This window comes from Martes martes (genome assembly GCF_963455335.1).
Source record: "Martes martes genome assembly, chromosome: 4".
NCBI lineage: Eukaryota > Metazoa > Chordata > Mammalia > Carnivora > Mustelidae > Martes > Martes martes.
This window is the reverse complement of record NC_137891.1, coordinates 45,424,641-45,430,718: the sequence shown is the minus strand read 5'-3', so window position 1 is coordinate 45,430,718 and position 6,078 is coordinate 45,424,641.

The following is a 6,078-nucleotide window of genomic DNA, read 5'->3' as shown; positions in this document are numbered from 1 at the left end:
TATAGCTGTAATTTTGAGCTTATATTAAAAAAAGGTCTATTTTGCTTTCAAAGGAATTACTCATAAACATGATCTCTATAAACTGACTGTCTCCATTGCTCAAATTACCAAGAGAAGGAACTAACTTCCATCTTAGCTCCTCTGAATAGATCTGCCAAGGAATCTAGTTTTCCTGTTTGAATATATATGCTGTAAGTTCCACATGGAAACACTTACCACATTCACAGTTAATTGAATACATAATTTACATTAAATTGTGTACATAAATGGGTAACATTGTAGATTTGGAATAAGTGGCCTTGACATTCTCAATCATACTGAGCTTTTCTTCACACTCTCACAGTGCAGGCACATTCTGCATTTTATCCTTAATGCTAACCCTCATTTTCTTCTTGTCTGCCTACATCTTCTTTTTCAAATTATTAATACCTCTTATAGTGTAGGGGGAAAAAAGATGCCAGTAAGTATATAAATGTGCTTGTATAAGTTTCATTGCTTTTTATTTTCCTCCTTATAAAATTCAGGATTTTAGTATCTGCTTCCTGGGGTTCTCATGAGGAATAAGGGAGGTGAAAAAGTGAAAACACTGTAAAATGTAAAACACACAAATGAAAGGTGGGCCTTTCTGTCATTCTATCCCTTCACTTTAAGACTTGGTTATTATAGAAAACTTGAGAATTGAATAGAAAACATTTAAGACTAACTTCCTAAAGATGTTTCTGTTAATACTTTGGTATATTTATTTTTAGTCTTTGGCTTTTTTATTTAATTTTATACTTTATGAAGGTAATTTGTTTATATAATTTGCACAGAAAGAACATCACCTTAATTCTCCCTCCAAGCTCACTTTCCATATAGTAGGCTTTTCAGCTTTTTTGAGTTCATTTTTGTTTTTTTTTTCCCAGAATATACTCTTTCCCTCTACTAAATCTACCCATAAAACCATATCCTTAATTTTGGTTCAATTAATATTCAATGTTTACATTTTTTATAACTTTATATTTTTCCCAGTGTTTTTTCAACTTTCCTCTTTTTTTTTTTTTTAAAGATTTTATTTATTTATTTGACAGAGAGATCACAAGTAGGCAGAGAGGCAGGCAGAGAGAGAGGGAGAAACAGGCTCCCCGCGGAGCGGAGAGCCCGATGCGGGGCTCGATCCCAGGACCCTGAGATCATGACCCGAGCCGAAGGCAGAGGCTTAACCCACTGAGCCACCCAGGCGCCCCTCAACTTTCCTCTTTTTTAAAACAGTTTAGATTGTATGACAAATCAGATACTGTGTTTTTCATCAATATGTTTTTTTGTATTTCATGGTTTACATATATCATACTTTACTTAATTATTCTCAGAATTAGGTTTTTATTTTCAGTATAATATATTAAAAAACTGTGATGAACATCTTTGGGTGTGAAACCTTTTAGAATTTGGAATTTTTTCCTTGTGACGGATTTCTGGAAGTAATATTAATCAAAGGTTATAAAGCTTTTAAAGACCCATGAAACACATTTTCAAATTGTTATTCCTAAGATTTGTATGGGTTTAGAACACCCTAAGCTGTGTGTGAGAGTGTCAGTTTCAACAAATAGCTACCAGCATGGAGTATTCTCATTTTCAAACTATTTACTAATTTCATAAGTAAAAAATGATAGCTTCTCTTCAAGCATGTGTTTATTTACTGGGGCTCTAGAATACTTTTCTATACTTGTGAACTTCCTGTTTGCTTTTTTTACCTATTGGTGTCTTAATTGAGTCTTGTAAAAAATTTGTCTAAGTCTTTAAACACATTTTTCTTCTATTATTAGAGTTTGCATCATTATTTTATATATATATATAATATATATAATACATATTATATATAATAATATATATAATTTTGTGTATATGTGTGTGTGTGTGTATATATATATATTTAAAGCTCTATTTATTTAAGAGAGAGAGGGAGAGAGAAACTTTAGCAGACTACTGTGCTGAGCGTGGAGGCGGATGCAGGACTAGATCCTAGGGCCCTGTGATCAGGACCTGAGCTGAAACCAACAGTGGGATGCTTAGCCGACTGCACGACCCAGGTGCCCCCTCATTGTTTTTGTTTTTAAGATTTTATTTATTTATTTGAGAGAGAGAGAGAAATCACAAGAAGTAGAGGGTCAGGGTGAGAAGCAGACTCCCTGCTGAGCAAGGAGCCCAATGTGGGACTCGATCCTGGGACTCCAGGATCATGACCTGAGCCAAAGGCAGTCGCCCAACCAACTGAGCTACCCAGGGGCCCCATCATTATTATAATCTATTACCAATGATGAATGAGGAAGAAAAGCTTGTAAACATGGAAGAGAAGGCCAGAAAAGAGAAATTATGAGAATATCAATTAATTGAAATTTTTAGGAAGTCTGAAAGAGACATTATTGATGAAGAGTTACTATATATAATGACCTACCACCTTGGGGCTGTAACCATATCAATGTTTCACCTTAAGAATTATCACTTTGCCATTCCATTTGGTGCCATTTTGAAGGGTCTTGCTTCCAATACTGGAAAAGTTAATATTCAGTAAGTTAAAGGGAGGGCTATTGGTAGCAATATCACCAATCTTACAATCAGTATATGAAAACCCCTCCAGGAAATGTTTCAGGTATGGAGTAACAGCTGTTGTTATATTGTTCTTGTGACAAAAACTAAAGCAGCAAGAATTTAAGCGACTTTGAATAATGGAATTTTGGAGCTGGGAAACCTTAGAAGATATGTCTTAACCCCTTCATTTTATAATCAAGGACACTGAGAGCTCAGGGAAGTTACGAACTTGCCTTAGGTCACTCAATTAGTCAAGGTCATTTCCTTCCCAATTTGACTATTTGTTGGAATCATAATTTAAAGCCAAGAGGCAGTAACAGGGTGTTGATGAGATATAGTTCTCTTGCAAAGGCTTTTGAGGGGGAAAGCTTGTAAATTTCTTTCGTTCTTGATCAATTTTACTGTTTATTGGACATAAAGCTATTTATTAGGCTTTCCTAACTTCATTCTCAACTTCAATCTCTTTAATTTGAATTTTCTTCTGACATCTTACATTTCTCGACTGTGAGGTAAAATAATTCTTATGTTTGGAGACAGAATAAATGGCCCTTAATTATAAAATCTCAATTTACCTTGGCGGTGGAGGAGCTGCCTGCTCTGCCTCAAACACACTCTCCCCTGAACCCAGGCTCTGCCGCGGCAGCTTTCTTTCCATTCCTTGGGGTTGTTTGACCTAGAACCCTTTGCACTAGGTGCTTATTTGTCCAAGGAATGTGCTTTTCCTGATTTTGGGGGGCTGGCTTCTTCAAAGAGGCCTCCCTAAATTCCTGCTCACACATCATTATTTCTTTAAACTTTTTATTTGATGTTGGATTTCTTAATGTACACAAATCATGAATTATCACAAAATGGATACACTTGTCTAACCACTACCTGGGTAAAAAACAAAACCACCAGGAATCCAGAAGCCTGACTTCGCTTTTATGAAACTAGTCACGATCTTGACTTCTAACAAAAGAGCTAAGCTACTTTTGTTTATCTATGTAGAATCACACACTAAGTATTCTTCTGTTTCTGGTTTTTACCTGTATGACAATTGTTTATGTATTCTCCTTGCTATGTAACATTCCATTGCATGAATAGACAACAGTTTATATATTAGTTTGGCTCTTGGAGGACATTTGGGTTTCTAGTTTGCAGCTATGCCAAATACGATGCAAGATGCAACTGTAAACCTTCTTTTCTTTTGGTGACCATACAGACCTTTCTCTGTCGGGCTGATAAAACCTAAAAGTGAAATTGCTGGGTTATAAGGTGTCTGTATATATTCAAATTTGGTAGATACTGCCAAAGACCTTTCCAGAATTATCTCAATTTAACTTTCTACCCAGCAGTAAGAATTTCCACTGTGCTACAAACTCACCAGCATTCAAAATCTCTTTAACTTTTCTGATGAGTGCATAGCAGTATCCCATTTGTTTTAATTTGTATTTCTCCTGAGTACTAATAAAGTTGATTGCTTTTATTTATTTTGGCTATTTAGAGGTCTTTTTTTATTTGTAAAATGCCTGTTTAAATTTCTCACACATCTTTTGGGTTATGCTTTTTAAGATTTATTTTTAGAGTAATGTTTATATATTTCTGGATTTGTACCTTTGTCAATTATGTGTTACAAATTGATGGGGGAGGTCATCAAGAGGACATGACCACTGGTTGACCCAAGAGCTGCACCTGCAATCAGAGGTTTCTCACCCATCCCCCATCCTTGGAATGTTGGTTCCACGTGTCCTCCTTGGTTTCAGGCTGGAGCGGTTTTCAAGGATGCAACCTGGAGACAGCAATGCCTTGTTGAAACCACCTGGACCACATACTACGTGACTGAAGCCGGTTAAGGCCTCTATATAAGCTTTAAGATTCGGGTGGATGGTGTGGGCATTTACTGGTTGTGGGGCTGCCCGGGACAAACCTCCGAAGTAAGTTTCCTTGCTTATTAATCTGGTACCTGTAATTGGGCATGGCCTGCTTCTTCAGTCTCTCATTGCCCTCTAGCTATGGTGAAAAATTTCAGATTTCACCTGGAAAACTCCCAAGATTTTGAGCCAACCCAAATATCTTCTCACACTCTCATGTTTGATTTTTTCACTTTCTTAGTAGTGACTTTTTTGGGAGTAGAGTTCTTAAGTTTTTCCAATCTGTTTTTTTCATAATTAGTTGTTAAGGAATCCAATTTTTCAATCTGTTTTTTTCATTATTGGTTGTTAAGGAATCCTCCTATGCATGAGGAGTGGGAGATATCCTAATAGATTGTTGTCTGTGTACCTTTTGCATTTGGATTGATATAACACCTGGAATGAATTTTGTCTGTGATATGAGATAGGTGCGTATGAGCTATCTTACATTTGTCCTGTCAGAGTCGTTTTCTACTTTTCTGTTTCCTGCTCCAGGAAGCAGGCCTGTCACTTACAGGTAAGGGTGACTGATTTAGCTGAGTTATAAGAATTTCTTTCCCTCACAGTGCTCAGGTGTTAAAGTTCACCATAACAGGCTGGGTGCTGGATTCATGACCATTATTATTGTTATTAGCTTTCTAGGAAGTCCCCCCAGATTATACTCCTATCAGACTTCCTGTGGCTGTTGTTTTTCTTTCTTTCTCGGTGCTACTCATTTTGGTGTACCTGCTCTCTATTTTGGCGTACACTTCATAATGAACAGCCATTTCATCTGTAACGAACAGATGACTGTAGGAAATCTGTATATCCCTCCTATTTCTGTTAAGGAAATCTTTCACCAAGAACTATTTGATCATGTCAGTTGGGCAAAGGACTCCCAATACTTGGATTTTTTGAGATTTCTTTGTAAATCTTAATGTCAGAGGCTCCTTTAAGGCATTCAGTAATTCACTGAATCAGGCAGATTGACATTTATTTAGATTTCTTAGGCCATAATAACTTGAGCATCCTACATTTTCACCTGGATGGATTACCAATTACATGTCAATTGACTTTTTTGAAGTAGAAACAAAAATACAAGAGATTAAAGTTATTTTCCTCTTTATTCTTAGTTGTTAAATTCAACCTAAGGTCAGTGCTTCCATGTACACACTAGAAGCAAAGCCAATCTAACACATCATTTGTTAAATTTTATTTTTTGGCAAGTCTCTTTTCTGTTCATCCTTGGGGGAAAGAGACACTTCACTTTTATTTTGTTTGTGATTTCTATGAATTGAGAAAAGTAGTGCTGAATTTATAGAGTTGGGGACATTTACACTGACCCATAGCCATTAACTCTTTGGCGGTAACTTTATAAATTTCATACAGACACATGTCTCTTAGCTCTTTGCTTCACAATCAAAGTGTCAAATTACCACCCATTACATGTCAAGTGTAACCAGTAACAGGATGTTCTAGCTACAGATCTATGAAACTGACTTGGATGTAGGTCAAAAGACCATAGAATCTCCCTTGCTAAATAAGTTAAATGATTACATTAGTATTTCTCCTCAGATGTTATTTTTAACTCATTTGAAACTATTTGCAGATAGAAATAGAGCTATCTTGAATGCTGATCACAATA